The sequence below is a fragment of the Taudactylus pleione genome, unplaced genomic scaffold, assembly GCF_031769625.1.
Source record: "Taudactylus pleione unplaced genomic scaffold, aTauple2 ptg000201l, whole genome shotgun sequence".
NCBI classification, from domain to species: domain Eukaryota; kingdom Metazoa; phylum Chordata; class Amphibia; order Anura; family Myobatrachidae; genus Taudactylus; species Taudactylus pleione.
Window position 1 is genome coordinate 23701822 of NW_028284603.1, and position 20095 is coordinate 23721916.

The window sequence follows — 20095 nt, forward strand, 5'->3', positions numbered from 1 at the left end:
AGTCTTAGTACAGTAATTGTTAAGAGATCTGCTATTCTGGATACTAGGAGGCAGTGTGAAGGTCTATCGTCTGAGGAGTATTGTATGTGTGAGTTCTGTGGGTCCGTAATTGATGAGAATTGCATCCAACGGTGTCAAGTATAACCAGTATTGAGGTGGGTATCGTTTAGAGGATTATCACACCATGGTGGGCAAAATTTTAAACCAAACCGATTGTTGGGTGTGCTCTCATGTGCTCCAAGGACAGCATAATGTAGGACTAGTGCCATTCCCATTAAATGTCTCTGAAATTTTAGAATCACAAAGAGGGCATGCACTAGATTTTAAATTTCTTAAATCAAAACCACCTCATTTTAAACTCCACCAGTACCAAGTAGATAAATCGCTTTTATGTTTAAACATCACCAATTCCAATGACCCAGGAAGTTGGGAGGTGACGGGGAATAACCAGACGATGACCTTCTAACAAAGAGCTGATTGTGAGCCTATGAATTATGAACTGTTTCGCAAAATTCAGTAAGGTGGAAGACACTTCCGGTATAAATATACACTGAGTTCCACCAAAGAAATGATTGGTAGGGTACCAGAAGGATATTGTGCCAAAATATTGCAACGAGAAACCTGTATGAGTCAAATGGGAGAACCTGAAGTAGGATCTCTTGCCAGGGAAATGTGTACGACGATAATGATGTTTACTATCCCCGAGTATATTTTATATGTGGAAGGAAAGCGTATAAGTGACTCTCTCTGAGTTCCGAAGGTTTGTGTTACTTGGGAAGAGTAGTTCCAGAAGTTATGACCCTTACACATGGTGAAATGCTTGGTATTCACAAAAACACACCATCTCCATATCTTCACACACAGGAGCATTCTTTGACGAAAGCAAAGTTTGAAGGACAAAATTATTATTTCACATAAAAATCATTATTTCTAGCCTTGCCAATGTCTTGACTATATGTTCTATTAATTTTGCAACTCATTTGATAAATAAAAGTCAGTTTTCATGTAAAACACGAAATTGTCTGGGTGACCCCAAACTTTTGAACGGTAGTGTATGTATTTTGTGTTTCAAAGTATGATTTCCTGGCCTGGTCACGTCTCCAAATAACAGTTTAAAAAATATTATACATAAACATATATTACTGCTGCACATTGTGGCTAATTTTAGATACACAAACATAGAGGACATTAGCTGGATCCCCCTCCTTCTATAATCTTCACTCCCACCTTACTCATGTAATCAAACTTACCAACATTTTACAATTTTAAATTGGGACACAACCACAAGTCCACAAACCAAGCCATGACTGCATCATCTTAGGTAAGTTAAGTTGTAAATCATGTGGGGCAGGCAGGATGCGGTCAATACGGCGACAGCCAGGAAGCCATCTGACTAAATCTCAGCGTCTAAATCCAAACGCGGGACTAAAGACAGGCGTCAAAATCCTGACACTGGAATCCAGACAGACGGCTTCCCGAACTAAAGTAAACCAGGCACTGTTAGCCACGGGGGGGGGAGCTTTATGTTTAGGCACCCTTGGGGGGGGGGACTTAGGGTGCGGGGAGGGGCTGGTTAGGTTTAGGCACCCCCGGTAGTAACTTTGGGCTGGGCACCACCGGGGGGAGGTTAGGGTTAGGCACCACCTAACGGGCACCACCCCATGGAGAAAGCACCCCTCCCCAAAATCCCGATTTCAGCAGGTCAGTACTATCCCGCTGTTCCAATCGTGGGCCAAAGTGGCCGGCGGGTTGTCAAATCGGGAGGTTGGGTACCCCCACCGCTGCCGGACCCCGAAGTAGCTGAATGGATGCTGCGCACACTATGATCTGGCCTAGGAGATTAATACCAGTCTACATAGATATACCGGGTCACATGGTATGTATTAACATCACATGACCGGACTTTAATTTACGTATCTGATGACATCAGGTAACATAGCAATTCTTATTAATGTTTGTCTTCTATGTTGCAATACTCTGTATTACTGATGTGAACTCTTCCATGTTAAGTTAATTTTAATTCTCTATACGGCATGATTAATTGGACATTTTTAACGAGCTACAGCTGTTCATCATTGACTTTCCTACAAGGGTTTTTATTATGTACTACTGTTTTGAATTTCCCTATCAATATTTTTTACCCAATTGTTGGCTTATTTTGAACATTCATACTTCGATTTGAGGTCTGGTATTTTTCCCCTCCATCCTTATTTGGATGTTCAATACATATGAATTTATGCTCATTTGCACATTATTTGCAATTTTACTTACAGAAATAAATTGTTCCTTTTTTAATCAAGCCGTATAGAGTTCTCTATTTTTATATATTTACTCTATATATGTCATATTTTCTATTAGATGCATGTATACCTATACATAACAATATTTATGATGCATATGAGATCACTTTTCAGTGTATTTATGAAATTTAGTTAAAGTATTTTAGCCCTTTCATATTTCACTTTTCAGAATGCTGAACATGCAGCCAAGCCAATGGAACCGCAACTTATAACAGTTATAAGGGGCATTACTGTGTGGCACAATGTGTTACATGGGGCATTACTGTGTGGCATAATGTATTAGGAGGGACATTACTGTGTAGCATATTGTGTTACAAGTGGCATTACTTAGTGTGGCATAATGTGTTATATGAGGCATTACCGTGTCATGAAACCAAACACCCTTCTTGGGAGCGTGCATGCCTTCGTCGCACTCAGAACTTCCTCCCTCCTCTTTGGGTTTTTTTCTTTTTGGGGGGGGGGGTGGGGGCGGCGGCAAATTACATCCTTGCCCCGTGTGACAAAAATCTGGTTTCGGCCCCAGTAGCATTGGTAGGGAGATGTGATAATTCCCTTGTCTTAATACGCTGGCCATCCACCAATCACAGTGGTTGGATGTTTCTGCACACTGATTGGAGATTAAGAAGAGTAGGTTGCAGATTCGGGGTATGTTTTTCAATAGGAGGGGGAATTAACGATTCAAGATTGATTTTTAATAGGATGGGGGCTGTAGATTTGATATATGATGTACATGAAGTTGGGGCTTTGCAGTTCTGGGGTATGTTTTTCTTTTATTCATAGAGAGGTCCTATTTGAGCCATGATTTTAATGAGGGAGAAGGGGTCAAATTGTTAATGAGATGAGGGTTTCAATCTAGGGGGCAATTTTTAAATAAGGAGAGGTCAGATTTCTGTTATGTTTAATTAGGGTGATGGGGTTGCAGATTTGCGGTATGATTTTTATGAGGGAGAGGCAGATCTGGGTTGTATTTTGAATGAGGGTGTATGGGGGTAGAGACAGATTTCCCACTCAGCAACAAAGGCACCCGCCTAGGGCCAGGCGGGTCCCAGGGGGCCCGTTGCCAGGATTGTATGGAGGATATTAACTGGGGATCAGGCACTCCACTGGAAGTGTCAGATAGTGCACAGCGCACTGCGCTGGCTAGCTGAAAACTCCAGCAGATAGAAGCAGCCAGATGGGTGCAAGCTCCAGGACCAGGGGACAACGCTGGTCTGCTGTGTTGTCCATGTGATAAAAGGGGGCCGCGTGACATCATAGGTCATGCTGCCACACCCCCCCTGTACTGTCCCACCCACGCACACAGTGCAAATGCAGCCACGGACTAGTTAGGCTGCTGCTGCTGCATACCGGAGCTACGGCATGCTAAAGACAAGTGAGGGTCCGGATCACCGATCCTATGGGAGGGGTGGGGTGCAATGAATTAATGCATGTTTTATATTTTTTCATGTGGGTTCAATGAAAATGTATGTTTAATTGTATTTTTTTTTCATTGGCAGACAGTGTGTGGGTGCTGTTTTTCCTGTGACGGACAATGTTTGATTTTTTTTTTCTGTGGTGGACATAGGGCCTGATTCAGAGTTGGGAATAGAGAGAGATATCTCTCAACTGATCATCTTGGTGAAACCATGCTGCACTGCAGGTGAGGCAGATTTAACATGTGCAGAGAGATTTAGATTTGGGAGGGAGGTGTCCAAACTGACATCTAAATTATAGAGTAATAATAAAGCTCTGCAGTATTTGTGGGCTACATGTAAAAGCAGCCAGTATTTACCCCACATGCAAAAAAAATGTATGCATTTACACCCCTTGCATTGCAATATGGTTTGTCCAGGTACACAGTTAAGTGCTATCTCTCTCTCTATTCCCACCTCTGAATCAGGCCCATAGTGTGTAGTTTTTTTCTGTGGCAGACAGAGCCGTATTCAATTAGAGCGGACCCGCAATACTTTTCCGCCTCTCAGACTTTTCACCTACATCGCGTGTTTTGCAGGCGGAAAAGTATCGCGGCCGTGCCCGCTTTACCCCATATTCAATTTGAAAGTACGCGAAAACGGGACCCGGCGAAACTTGAACAGGCGGAAAGTCCTGTCAGATATGGGGAAATTAGTCTGACACCCCATTAGCTATGGTTACTCCCGATTTGGCTTGCTGAAGGTATTTGGTGTTTTTAAATGGGCTCAATAGATGCTAAATAGTACTTTTGTATAAGTGGTGAAGAATAGTATTCAGGAGTTTATAACGTATCCCAGCAAATTTGGGGTACTTGTAAATGGGGGCCAGCATATTTAAAAGTTGCTAAAGTTAAGTTGAAAAAATCATGAAAAATTCACCTGGCGCAAGCCCCTGCAATGAAAAAAACACCTGGGGCATACTTGGAGACCCCCCCAGAGTCAAGTTCGCTAATTTTTTATTTTTTCCCCAAACATTTTTTTTTTATGCCCCCAAATTCAAAGTCATTGTTTGGGGTGTTCTTAAGTATTTTTTTTTTTTTAATTTTGACACAGTTTACCTTTGGGGACTGTCTGAAGTCTGCACGGGGGTTCCTGCAACGCTGCACCCCAAAACCCCAATTCTGCACTTTTTTCTGCCTCCTATTCATAGGCGAAACTTTTCCGCCTATTACATTGCATTGACTTTCCGCCTAGGTGGAATATCTTTCAAATAGAATGCGGAATAAAGTCAAAAGAGGCGAAAATTACGTCATCGCCAAAAAGTTTCCACCAAAAACACGCGGAAACGGCTTTTCGCCTCAAATTGAATATGGGCCATAGTGTGTTTATATTTTTTGCTGTGGTGGATATAGTGTATATTTTTTTTCTGTAGTGGACATTGTGTATATATTTTTTTCCTGTGGAGGACAATGTGTTTTTTTATTTCCTGAGGTGGACAATATGTATTGACTACTTGGTATTTCTCTACTTGTTTTCTGTGGAATAACTTATTAAATTTAAAAAATGGATTGTTTGGGGGAGGGGGCCCCAAACTGGTATCTTGCCTATGGCCCCATGAGGTCTAAATCTGGCTCTATATGGGGGTCAGATTTTGGGTATGCTTCTTTATAAGGAAAGGTTGGGATTGGTAAAAAAATAGGATCAGATTTTTTGGGTGGGTCAGATCTGGTGTCTGATTTTCTTATTTATAAAAAGAGAAAACAATTGGAAATTATAATTTGTTATTTGTTTTATCAACATAAAGGGGTCAATCCAATTAGGTTGCAATTGCGAGTTGCTATTTTCTCTTCAAATTTGCATAGCGAATTAATTTTGCAATCCAATTACCAACTCGCAATCGATAATAAAATCTTTATATTAAGGTTAAAATATCGGGACATTGTGCTGAACCCTTTGGACACTCCCCCTAATGACTAATTAGGAAATTAGTAGTTTCTAATTCGCTTTAGTCCAATAATTACATGTAATTTTAGAAAGTAAAAAAAATAAATTTGTCCTCAAATTACCACAAAATCAACTTTTTCATTTGTTTGGGCACCCCACATTTAATTACAAGATTTCTTTAATTGAAAATAATTGATTTTTATAAAAAACTATTTACATTTTTCAAGGTGCCCTCAAAGTATGGCAGAATCACCTTTTTTCCTACTTTTTTTTACAGTTTTTATTTAATTGGTCTGAGATTAAAAAAAAAAAGTTTATAATTTTCTTGCATTTTTTTTTAAACAGTACAAATCAGCCATTTGACACAATTTAAAAACCTACAGTAACTTCCTAATGCCCACAAACAGCCTTCTATACAGTCTTGCTAATGAAATTATCCATTTTGGGGGGTCCAGGATGGTCTCCCTACTTTTTCATGCATGTTTCTCAAATCTCATTTGGCAGTCAATTCGTAAATCTCCGCTGTGAGGAGTGTGAATAGGTATTTTTAATTGGATTGGAGAAATCTCAGGAGCATGAAGTCTGCGAGTTTCAAGAAACAAACTCGCTACTCATAATTGGATTGACGCCATAGTGGTCAATATTTTGCTTAGTATATGTAGTAGATTGTTTATTTTTATTTATAAGTAATGTATATTTTTTGCCAGTCCGTAATATTATTTATAGTACATATGTGTGGGAATATAAATTGTCTGGCCACGCCCATATTTTTCTCATAGTTTCTGGTAGAAAGCCGTGGCCACTTTTGTCTGCCCCCCAGACCGAGACTGAAAGTTGCCAGCCAGCACCTGCATCCTCTGCTCCACCGTTTCCCTCAGTCCTATCACCATGTACTGTCTGTATGCACCGCTCCTAAGTTGTCTCCTCTTTATGTTTATGTCTATTTCCCCCTCACATGTACACCACCTACCTCTTTCTTTGCCCACACCTCCCCCCTTTCCTCTATGCCCCTCACTCTCATTGTTCCTCTTTCCCTGCACCCCAGCCACCCCTGTCATCTTTCCCTTCTGCCCTCTTCCACCCCTCACCTTCTTCCTCCTCTGCTGCTGAAGTCGCCTGAGTCCTGCTGGGCACCAATCAGAAGCAACATGGGGGAACCTGAGGATGGCAGGTAAGAGCCTTATGACAGTAACATTCTCCAGCCTTTGTCAGTGTAGGCTTTTCCATTTGAATTGCACACGTATTATGGTGTTACTTGCATTGCCACAATATCTGTACAGAATAATATCATTTAGGGGGGAATTCAAATAGCCACAGTAATATACACAGGGTACACTTAATAGGGCTTTTTTTTTTCATGACTTATCAGACCCGAAAAGAAGTCCCCGATAAATTGCCTGTTATCGGATGGTAAGACCCTGTTAACTTTTCATAGATCCTACTTATTGAAATTCGTTAACATGTGTGACCAACCTTTTAACACGTTCATTTAACGAGTGTTAAAAAGGGTCTTAGGGGCTGTAATTGGATAGCCCCGTACGTTAAATCCTGAGGTTACCACATTTTTTAACACTCGTTAAAATTGCAGGTCTAATTGAATTCTCCCCCCCCTCCTGTAATCACCTCAAAAATGCTTTAATCTTTGAATAATGCATATATTTTTTTAATGAATAAAGGTCTCCAGTTTCATTTTGTTTTAGTCAATTTTATGTATTTATAAACTTCTATTTTACTATTATTACTACTATCTTCTTCTAATTTAGTACAAATTCCAAGACCAAATCCGATGAGCCAGTGCAAAATTGGTCAGTTATAACCAAGCATATTTCCTTTGTAGCTATGCTGGCTTCCCAAATAGATGAACTCTGCTCCCTGCACTACTCCGTTGATGAAGAGGAGAGGACTGAATACAAGCTACAAGGTAGGTGGCTCTCAGTCTATGACACTATTTTCATTGATGTCTCTGGCTCTTCAGTGTTGTGATACTATACAGCGCCCCATAGGCCCTGCCAGAGGGCAAACTGGGACTTCTCCTTCCAAAATAACTAGAGAGCCATATTTTGCCCTAGTATATAGCACTACACTACACTATAGTAATACACTTTCTTTAGTGTTTGAATATTTTTCCAAATATGTTTATTATAAAAATTAGTGAAAAGGAACATAAAATGAAAAGGAAGGAGATAGGAGCATATATGCGGAGAAACATGTACATGGCATGTTTAACATGTTATATAATGACTATACATAAGTATCTAACATAACCCAAAGTACCAGGACATAATAAACAGAATTCTGAGACATAGATAACTTTAGAACAAAAAAAAGCAGTAAGTAAAACATTTATTTTTTCTTTTAATCGTGAAAAACCAAACAAGTGATAATGTACTTTAACAAATAATCTCTAGAACCCAAGGGAGCAGCAGCGCGGGTAGAAGGAGGGGGGACATAAAGAAAATGAAGACCACAGGTCCTGCAGCATGTATGAAAGGGAGGAGCATTTATTGAATAGGGGAGACCATGCAGCAATATCTTGGTCTCATACCAATCAGTTGTATGACAAGTTTGGAGCTGGAGTTTCATACCACTGGGAATATCTCTATGAAACTCTCCCAAACTTAAAAAAGGGCAAATTTAGAAGCCTCCGGTCAGTCCATTCGGAATAAATAAAACAGTTTGTTTTGGTGCAGGACACATATGTTACCACGCCAGATATAAATAACAGCAATTTCTTGCAACTATGCATAGTTTTCAAAAATTAAAAGGAGACCCTAAATATCACCCAGTCAGGTGAGATCGGTACAAACTTAACCAAGTGTGTCAGTGCTTAATGTCTAACTTGGAGCCAGAACTTTTTTTTATTGGTGGACAATTCCATAGACAATGATATAGAGAGGCATTAGTACAGGCACATTTTGGCCAGTGAGGTGTAGGGTGCAATCCAATAGCAGATCTCCTGGATGGAGACAAATAACCTCTATAAAAGACTCTGAAATGCATCTCCCTATACATGCTCACTGTTAAGGTGTTAAAGGCATGTGGAGAAGTCTGCTGGCATATAAAGAGCATGTGGAGGGGTCTGATGGTATATAAGGAGCATGTGGAGGGGTCTGCTGGCATATAAGGGACAAATGGAGGGGTCTGCTGGCATATAAGGAGCATGTAGAGGGGTCTGATGGCCTATAAAAAGCATGTGAAGGGGTCTGATGGCATATAAGGGGCAAGTAGAGGGGACTGCTGGTATATAAGGAGCATGTGGAGGGGTCAGCTGGGATATAAGGAGCATGTGGAGTGGTCTGATGGGGATGTAGTCAGGAAACAGACGGTTGAAATCCCGACCGCTGGCTTCCCGACTGTTAAATCCCGGCATGGGACTAATGATAGGCGTCGAAATCCCGACGCCTATTATTATTCACCTGCCTAAATCCTGACACCTGGCATACCAAACGAAGGTAAGCCGGGCGAGCCGCTGGGAGGGTTAGGTTTCAGGGCTCCCGGAGGGACTTAGGGTTAGGCACCCTCCCGGGAGGGTTAGGTTTTGGCTAGGGGAAGGGAGAGGTTAGGGTTTTCATGATGTACTACTAATATGGACTTTTTTTTAAATGTATTGGTATGCTGACAATTTTAGTACTGCAAACACCAGCATGCTAGCATACAAATTGTTGCCATTATATGTTGCCACTTGGAGAACGACAAGAACCAGCATGTACTTACATCCATGAGAGTCATGTAGTGCAGCTTAGAAAATGTAAAGAAAACCACAAACACTGATTATCCATACTTGCCTACCCTCCTGATTTGGTCAGGAGCCTCCCGTAAATTGGGAGCCGCTCCCAGCCTCCCGGGTAGGCAGGCAAACATCCCGCAAGCTGCCAATCCCTCCTGACCCCCGTGTGATGAGTGAGAATCCCCGGCAGTGGGGGGGCCTGTGACACGATTCATGCCGAAATCGTGTAATTTTGGCCACGTCCCCTGCTTCACAATGCCGGGATTATCGGCATTGTGTAGCGGGGCCATTCCCCCCGGCATGGGCCAAAATGAAGCGAGCGCGTGGCCATGCCCCCCGGCTCCACCCACAACAGCCAGTCACGCCCCCAGATTTTGCCAGTCTGACTACCCTCTCCCGGAAGGGGCAGCCAGAATGTCGGCATGTCTGTGATTATCAAAATGTTTAATTAGAACTGCCCCCGCCACACACACAGGGAATTTCCACTCTAATACATAGTATACCTCTTTTCCACAAAAAATCCAGGTCCGACCTGGGTTTTCAGACAATGGAGCTGATTCGGACCCGCTTGCTAGATGCGTTCGCACGCAGCTGTCCGCTGCTAATATATGCAGGAGCTACGATCGCACCGCAAGACATTAGTACGCCCACTATGTCTTAGTGTGCAATCGCGGGCTGGATGTAAGACGCCCCTAGATGGTCATAAGCCACCCACTTTCCCTTAGTAGCACACGTCATCTCCAGGAAGTGGATGCAATATCAGTAACATCGAGTACCATCGGGCTCACATGCAGCACTTGTGGTTGACCATAGCACTGCGATTGCTGCAGTGTGAAACACAGCCAGGTGACGTGAATAATGACGCTCTATGTAAATTATGCACGCCCATGAAACGCCATTAGAACGCACTAGCACGCCTGCATTTGCTCATCCACAACCCCGTTTCATTGACCTTCCCCTGACACCACCCACAAACGGCTCACCTGTCACTCATTCTTGCGAGACGTCTGTGTACTACGTGTGATCACTTACCGATCGCAGAGACTGGTTTGCGCATGTGCACTGCGACTTATACGCATGAGCAGATAGCGAAAATCGGCCAGCTGTGAGCGAATGCAGCCTAGCGAACGGGTCTGAATCAGGTCCATAGTTCCAACTCAGGTCAGGCACCGTTTACACAGCACCATCGATCTGGGTTATTCTCAGGTCAGCCTCGTCACATGAACCTGGGTCTGCCCTGCTAAACTTGTGAGGTCATAAAAAGTGGGAGGTGACTGCTCCACAAACACCAATCAGCTCATTTAAGGCATGACCCAGGTTTGATAACCCGGGTAGCACCATTTATGCCGCTTTCACATCTCCAAAATAACCCAGGGCATTGCCGTGTTGAGGTGGCTCAACCCGGGTCAATGTGCAGTCTAAAAGCACCATTTTGGAATAGCCCGGGTTCAGCAACCCGGAATTTCAAAGCGGGTTATAAGTAGTGTTAAACACGGGTCAGACTCGGGTCTATGTGCACTTAAATGCAATGCCACCGCAGCACTATATTAGGACACCCACTTCACCTTACACACATCCGTAATGTTTAGCAAGACTGAGAAACAATCGGTACAAGCAAGTACCATCGCAGCCTCACGCACACTTGCACAAGCTCTGACCTTCCTCAGGAATTGGTAACTTCCACGCACACTATCAGGCCTCAGGCTGCGTAGGGCATTGCAGTGGATAATTATGCATGTCCCTGCAATGGCATTCAAACGCACTGGCATGTCTACCTTCGGACGACTACCCCCCCCCCCTGTTACCAGCCACAAACGGCACTTCCTGTCAATCACTCTGCGATGGGTCAGCGTAGTCACTGCGATCGCAGTTCCGATAGCAATGGCTAGGTCGTGCACTGCAATGCGCAGTACGCAACAATCGGCCAATTGCATGCGCATTAGCAACTGCGTTCCTTGCTGAGTCAGGCCCTCAGTTCCTGAACCTCTCATTACCTATGATGTAATGTCCTGGGGCAAAATGTATTTTCAATAAGATAAATTTTATTTTAAAAGCCCATTTGAGGGCCTTCGTGTCTAAATACTATATATCTGTATATATAACATATATTGTAACACTGGGTATAGAAATGAGGACTCCAGACAGGCAGGTACTTGGTAAAGCAGTGTCTTTTTAATGGTAACAGACACTGCACCTTAGCATACATGAGGTTTAGGCCTGGACACACACAGGCACATAACAGAAAATAAGCAAACAACATTGTCTCAGCACTCCTTGTGGTAATGTCTGTGGACCCTTCATGTCCTGGCACCCTAATGCTAACCCCTCCCCCAGCCTACCGCCTGGCCAGAAGTCCAGCATCAGGAGCCATGAGCAACCAGTGTGTGAGAGTTTTAAACCCTTCCTGTGATTATTCCAGCTGGGTCTGTGTAAATGTGAAAACCTGGAATTCCACACCTCCATTGCTAATGCAGAACGCACAGGTTTCACTCCAGCCTCCCTTGGAGGGAGCTGATTCCACCAGAATGTGGGCAATTCAGGTGAGAGACAACTCCTCTCACCACACTATAAGTATATATAATTTATTTTATTTTTCTTTAGCTCCACCCACAGTTCCTGAACATATTTTTCCAGAAAAATAGTCCTGCAGAGAACCCAATAATAACACGCAATATACTTTCAGTTATTTATTGATCAGAATGAGTCAACATTACATTTCTTTGTCCGAAAAGGACATTAAGAGTGTCAATCAATGGGCTCATACCCCGAAGTGATAGGCCACTGACCTTTTTAAAAATATATAAACTGGAGTCTTCATGATGAAAGTCTGGTCATAATCACGCAGAGATATGAATGCACGCTTTGGGGGTCTTTTTACTAAACTGGCTTTCCAATGCGCCAGTTGTCAGTGTTTTTTTCCCCACAGAATATAATATTGCAATAATATTAATGCAAAATGAGGTGTCTTTTGCACTTTTAATATCACCGTTTTAAACTCTGTAGGCAAAGACGTCGATAATCAGTGGCTATGAAAAGCCACCGTTTAGTAGATGTACCCCTTTTGTCACAATCAAAGGAGACACTTCTGAGGAGCGCAGGAAAAGAGTTTAAAAAGCTCATCAAGCTGAAAAAGATTATAAAACTATTTTGAAATAATTAACACTACAGAAATCCATTGCTCTACAATAATATTTTATTCCACAAAATATATTTATGTGTTACAATATTTGACCACACAAATTTGTGATTAAACATAATTGTTTTGTAAAAATCTCAGTTATGTACTACTATATAGAAGATTACGTACCAGGAGCTCAATGAGATTGAGTTTGTTCTGCTATAGTTTTGTGCATCAAAATCAAATTTGTATTACAGAGTGATTTTATGCTGCAAGATTGGGTTTGTATCAGAAAATATATATTTTAAATTGAGCTCTTTCAGAGAAATTACTGTAACTAGAAAAACAACTCACTATCCACAAATATATGTTATCACAAGACATTATACCAAACATGCCTATAATAATTGTTTTATATTATGTAGTACTAATATATGCTCACATTCTGGCAGTCACTCTATTATACAATCCGTAATTACAGCATTGTGAAGTCGGCGACGTTGCTATCATGACGCAATTATTGAAGCAGTCAGGGATCACCCACTTCATTGGCAGGTGGCCTCTGGGACAGTTGCACAATTTTCCAAGTGCTTTGGAGAGTCATCCAGGAACCACAGTCTCCTGGACATTCTGGGAGAGTAGGCACGTATAGAAGTACCAAATATAAATGTAATAGAGGAACAAGGATGATTATTTTATGTACAGTAAGGGGCCTATCCATTAGCAGATGTATTTCTGAGCGATGAAAGACTAAAGATATCCCTTGAAAATTTCGGTGGCTGTGCTGAACGATATCTGTCATGTACATGACAGATTTTGTGAAACGATGAAAGATATCGCATGACATCATTCGTGGATTTTTTCTCTGCACCACCCTGTAGCTGCTGCTAATATCTTTCGTCGTTCACTGCATATGAACTGCACAATATTGCTAATATCGTACAGCTATATGCGATAATTGACCAACGTGTTGGAGAGATGATAGATGTGATTTATCGGCCACGGGAGTGCGCATCTGTCATCGTTCAGGGCCTATCCATTAGCAGATATAATGAACGATTGAACGATATATCGTTCATTTTATCTGCTACTGGATAGGCCCCTTAAGCAGTCCTGGATATGGGAAAAAGCTATATTGGAGCAGCCTATGCTATCAGAATTGCAGGGGTCTGTACTCTAATGCAGTCAAGTGAATATTACTGGTAGAATTGTATTATTTCTAACGTATCTATATAGGAGAGAAGTGATGTAGGTCAGGGCCATTGGTCTCTATGGTGAAGGGAAGAAGACGGGAGAACAAAAAAAGGCAAAAGAGTTAAATCCAAGCCTGACTGTAATACACAATAGTAACCATGGCATGTCAATGCTTTGTGTCTGTGTTTTGTTCAGGTGTATTGCTGACAAATGAAATGCACACACTGAATTGCAATTCGCTAAATAACATCCAGCAATTAAGTGTTTTTGAAAATCATTTTAACATTTGTATTACTGAAGCCCTGATTGTGATTGGGTACAAAAAAATAAAGAGCAAGTAACTGTGCACCTTGTCACACCATGTAGCAATGCAATGGGTGCAAATACATAGCTTTATTGTTACACTTAGAAAGACAAAATCATCTGCACACATCATACGGTCATAGATGTGCGCGGGTGCCGCTTCAGCACTTCCCCCTCCGCCGCGGTCATGGACTAGCCCGTCCCTCCTCCCTCCGGGACATACACTTCTCACCAGGACTCACCTGGCCGTCCAGGTGAGGGGTCTATATCCCGTTGGGAGGTGTGAACGGGGTTGTCCATGACCCGGAGGAGGGAAGCACGGAAGTGGCACCCCCTGTGCCGGCACCTGCGCACGCCTATGCATACAGCTATGTTATAAATTGCTACAAGAACCCTGTATTGATGTTATGAGAATACAATTTTTTCTATAGGAGGTGCAGCCAACAAACAACTATAATGAGACTTTATATGGAGAGAAACAAAAGGGAAAAGTGGGGCACAGGTATAATAAAATGTCGTCTTGTAGACATCAAATAGCAAAATATTAAGAGAAACATATTGTTATTTAAAATGTACAGAATAAGATTGGTTTGAAAATGTGCAATAAAATAAAAACATAAACAACTTGTCGCTGTGTGTTACGTGTGTTCATTTAAAGTGACATATAGGCCGGTATTCAATTTGGAGCGAAAAGCTGGAATCGCGAAAAGGTTTAGCCGATGACGTCATTTCGCCAGGTGGAAAAGTATCGCCGTATTCAATTTGAAAGACTTTCCGCCTAGACGGAAAGTCAATGCAATGTAATAGGCGAAAAAGTTTCGCCTATGAATGGCAGGCGGAAAAATATGCAAAATTGGGGAACCCCCGTGCAGCCGTAAGACAATCCCCTAAAGGTAAACTACGGCAAAATTTTTTTTAAAAAGACTTAAGAACACCCCAAAAAATCACTTTCAATTTGGGGGCAAAAAAAATATGTTGGGGGACAAAGTTAAAAACTAGCGAACTACACTCTAGGGGGGTCCCCAAGTATGCTCCATGTGTTGTTTTCATTGCAGGTGCTTGCGGCAGGTGGATTTTTCAAAATGTTTTAAACTTTACTTTAGCAACTTTAAAATATGCTTGCCCCCATTTTCAAGTACCCCAAATTTGCTGACATAAATTATTCTCTACAAAAAAACCACCAGAATACTATTCTTCACCACTTGTACAAAAACGCTATTTAGCAGCTATTGAGCCCATTTAAAAACACCAAATACCTTCAGTAGGCCAAATCGGGGGTAACCATAGCTAATCCCCATGTCAGAGCATCTTTTGGGGGGTGTCAGGCTTATTTCCCCTAATCTGACAGGACATTCCGCTTGATTAAGTTTCACTGGGTTCCGTTTTCACGTACTTTCAAATTGAATACGTGGATACGCTGGCACGCGCGCTATACTTTTCTGCCAGCAAAACAGGCGAAAAGTCCGGGAGGTGGAAAAGTATCGCGGGTCCGCTCAAATTAAATACGATTCATAGTTGGGTTATTATTACCCTTGAATGCTCTTATCTTGTGAATATAATCTGTGTTCTACAGTTGTGTGGAAGTGTGGGAAATATTGTTGGGGAAAAAAATGCTTTTATATATCCAGATCATATAAAAGTAGTGGAAAGATGTTAGTAAGTTTCTTCCCAATTATCGAGAGTGATATTGTGGAACCGAATATTAATATGTGTGATTTTATAATCATATTGCCATAATTAGCCTCTATAACAGGGGTCAGGGAACTTTTTTACCTTTTATCCCAAAATATATTTAGATACGCTGACTTTACCCCCGTGATTTGCAAGGAAGGAAATCATATAGTTATGCCCCCATATAATGCCCCTGTAGTTATGCCCCCATATAATGCCCCTGTAGTAGTGCCCCCATAGTTATGCCCTTGTAGAAGTGCCCACATATAATGCCCCTGTAGTGCCGCTTGTACAAAAAAACCCCCCAAAAAACACTTACCTTAATCCCCGCTCCTGCATCCGCCGCCGCCGTCCTGTCCGCCCGGCTGCTCCTTGGAACTATGGGAGAAACGTCATGACGTCTCTCCAATAGTGCGCATGAAGAGAGCCGGAAGCTGCAGTTCAGAAGAGAACTCCAGCCTCCGGCTAACGCGGCGCTGCAGGGAAGGAGTCGGGCGCCCGCTGGTAATAACATCTCAGCGAGCGTCCGGCTTAGAGCCTCCCTGCGGCACAGCAGGGCATGCATATGAATCATTAGAATGGTTCATACGCATGCCCGGCTGTCCATCCATTACCCCCAGGAATTTCATTATTACCCCATGTGGGGTAATTTACCCCTGTTCCCTGACCACTGCTCTATAAGATATTGGTATAGTTTCTTTAGAGGCAAAGTAGTGAATTATTATGGTAGACAGCTCAGACACAGGTTCCAATTCTCCAGAGTATAATACAAACAGTTTACTAAAATAAGCATATCTAATTAGTACTGGGAAATGATGGCCTAAGATTATAGGAAAGTAGTCATACTGTTATAAATATGATATACTGTATATTCCAATGCAACTAGTATTCAGCATTGGTAAAAACAAAACAAAAAAACAACACTGTTAATTTACACTTATATCCCATGTAAATATGATCTAGTTTCATAATTCAATCCTACTGTTTTATTATATAATCTCACAGCCACATGTAGATGTTAAATACAATAATTTGTCAATGTTAAATCAACCTACTTCAGTTGGAATTATGGGCACTGTGTAAGTTTAGCAGACACTGGGGTAGATGTATGATAGCGGCACTTAACGTGCTGCTATAACGCTTCCTCCTTTACCTCTTCACCGAGGTGAAGCAGGAAGCACTACCGATGAGATGTAAGAACATCTTATCGGCCGGAGAGGGGGAGCGTTAACTTTCCCTTCTGGCGCTACCCGTTAGAGACCACAGCGCATCAGCCTAGTGCTGATGCCTTGTGTCTCTGTCCCGGCCGGCTGCACTGAGCATGCGCGGGATCTCGCAAGTATCACGAGATCCCCGCGTGCAGCCTGGAGCCGGCAGCTGCCCCAGCAGTCCCTGCTGCGGAGATAGGATAGCGCCAGGCTGTAGCTGTTCACAGCGACAGCGGGCCGAACGGTCAGGTGATCTGACCGTTCATACATGGCCCAGGCTATCGCCACTGCTATCTTGTAGATAGCAGTGCCGATAATGACAGGAGCACATAGCGTCCCTGCCATTTACCGCCCAGACCCCCGATCATACATCGGGGAGAAGCGGTATTAGTGCACCTAACGTGCGCTTATACCGCTTCTGGGCTTCATACATCTCCCCCACTGTGTTAGTCTAATGTTTCCTTATGACCCCACTCTATTGAACAGAGTAAGCCGCGGCGGCCTCTGATGACGTCAGACGCCGGCGGCTCTCCTGGCTTCTTGTCCCGCTTGCTACAGTCTGTGCCTGTAAAGATGCTCTTACTTTGTTCTTTGTCTTTACTCCGTTCAAGTCCCTGCCGAAGATCACTGGCAGCCGTAGAGAAGAATAGCGCTGCAGGTACACCAAGCAATCTACAGGTAGCGATAGCTAGGGCTAGAAGCCACCACAGGCCAACCTAGGGCATTAGTGGACTCTGCTTTTTAACGGGCACTGGACCTCCAATTGCCTTCCTGCTCAAAAATACAGACAAAAGCCTATAAACATTGTGTCTTATTTTATTTCAATTGTTGATACTATTTTTATTGCTTGTTTTGAACACCACATACACCAGCGCTTAGCGGCAACCCTTAGTGGTCAATATTTGATTTACCTTATACCTTCACTGAGCTGCTTTTTATTACGGCGCAGCCGACTATTACTGTTTTATCTAACCCCAAAATACCATAAATATTTTTAAAATATCCTTGGCAATAAAATAATTTATTTTTTTTGTTGGCTGTGTAATTTGTAGTTTGTCACTTTGCCTATAACTAGGCTTGTCATATCATCCCTTTAATTTGGGACACGCATGAATTACACAGATTCTATGGCTGGCTGACTTCAAGTCTGCATTTCACCTGGTTTTAATCAGCCACAGAACCTGTGTAATTCACGTTTCCCAAATTAAAGGGATGATACAGCAAGCCTACCTATAAATGGATGCAGTATTTTTTTCTTTTTGTCTCTCATAAATTGCCACAAGTGTCGGTCAATCCGCTTTGGAATAAATCCAACAAACTCTTCTCCAGTCTTTCGTTTTGTATCTCTAGTAACAACACTGCCATTTAGGGCATCATTAATGGTCCTCAGATTTGTCATAGTTTCTCCTTCAAATATACACGTTTCAGAGGTGGTAAATCCATTCCAATAAACAGTGATGTTCTGCTTTGGAACACGCTTTAAAAGTGATTCAGTGACTTGTTTAATGAGCTGTAACTCCAGGGTTTTTGAATCTCATTGGGTCAGTTTCTTACTGTTCAGATAATACCTTGGTGTTATTCTTCTCAATCGTTAAATGTCAAAATATAACTATTTCATGACTCATCCAGAAAAAGCAGGGAACTGTTATACTAGGCGTTAACTTACCCAAACACAAGATTATATATAATATGAGATATGGTAAGAACTTACCTTTGTTATCTCTATTTCTACGAAGTCCATAGGGTTCCACAGGATACCTTGGGGTATAGGTGATGACGTCAGGCATCCGGCACCATATTGTTAAGTTTTCAGCCTCCCAGGATGCATCAGGGTCCCCCTCCTATACCCCGCCTCCGAGCCAAGGCATCTCAGTTACGTACCAAGCCGTAGGAGGAGAAGGAAGAGAGAGAGAAAGATCTGGACAGACACAAGAATCACATTCTCACCAGAGAGAAACGGAAAAACCGGTGACCAGAGTAAAGCCCATCTGCAGCACAGGTGCGACAGGGCGGGAGTCCTGTGGAACCCTATGGACTTCGTAGAAATAGAGACAACAAAAGTAAGTTCTTACCATATCTCATATTTTCTACATCAGGGTCCATAGGGTATCCACAGGATAACTTGGGGATGTCCCAAAGCAGTATCCTTTAAGGGTGAGGACGCTCCTGTGCTGAAAGGAGAATCCGCCACCCGAAGGAAGCATCCTGAGAGGCAAAGGTGCCAAAAGCGTAATACCTCACAAAGGTATGAACAGAGGACCACGTGGCAGCCTTGCAGATCTAGACTGCAGAGGCACCACGTCCAGCTGCCCACGAAGGACCCACAGACCTACTGGAATGAGCCCTCACCGAGGATGGAACCGGAAGGCCTTCATGAAGATAAGCTTCTGAAATTGCCATACGAATCCAACCTGCCAAAGTTTACTTTGAAGCAGGCCAACCTCTTTTACAGAAGCCATAGAGGACAAACAAGGCATCCGACTTCCTAAAAGAAGAAGTGCGGTCAACATAAAGCCTTAAGGCCCGCACAACATCCAAAGTGGCCTCACCCACTGAAAGATCAGGTGAATTAAAAGCCGGCACAACGATGTCCTCGTTGATGTGGAAACTTGAAACCACTTTAGGAAGGAATCCAGGACGAGTGCGCAGCAGTGCCTTGTTACTATGAAAAAGCAGAAAAGGGGGTGTACAGGAGAGAGCCCCTAAGTCAGAAACATGTCTGGCCGAAGCAATGGCCAGAAGGAATATTGTTTTAGCTGTAAGCCAAAAGGTGGCTGAATGCGAAGAACATCTTGCATAAAGGTGCGCACATCAGGGAGCGCAGAAATCCTACGATGGAACCAGACTGACAGGGCAGATACCTGCACTTCAGGGAAGCAAGGCGAAGCCCATGGTCTAGGCCAGCCTGTAGGAAAGCCAACACTCTAGAGAGGTGGAACTCCTGAGGGGCATAACCTCTAGGTCGACACCACTGGAAGAACGTATGCCACACACGATGGTATATTCTTGCAGAGGATGGCTTCCGAGCTCTTAGCATGGTTTGCACCACAGAGCCGGAAAACCCCCTAGACCTTAACATGGCCGTCTCAACAGCCATGCCGTCAAAGACAGCAGAGTCAGGTGTGGGTGAAGACAAGGACCCTGTGACAGCAGGTCCGGTCACAGTGGTAACCGCAGAGGAACGTCCACTGACAGACTCTGGAGGTCCGAGAACCAGTGCCGCCTGGGCCAACCGCAGA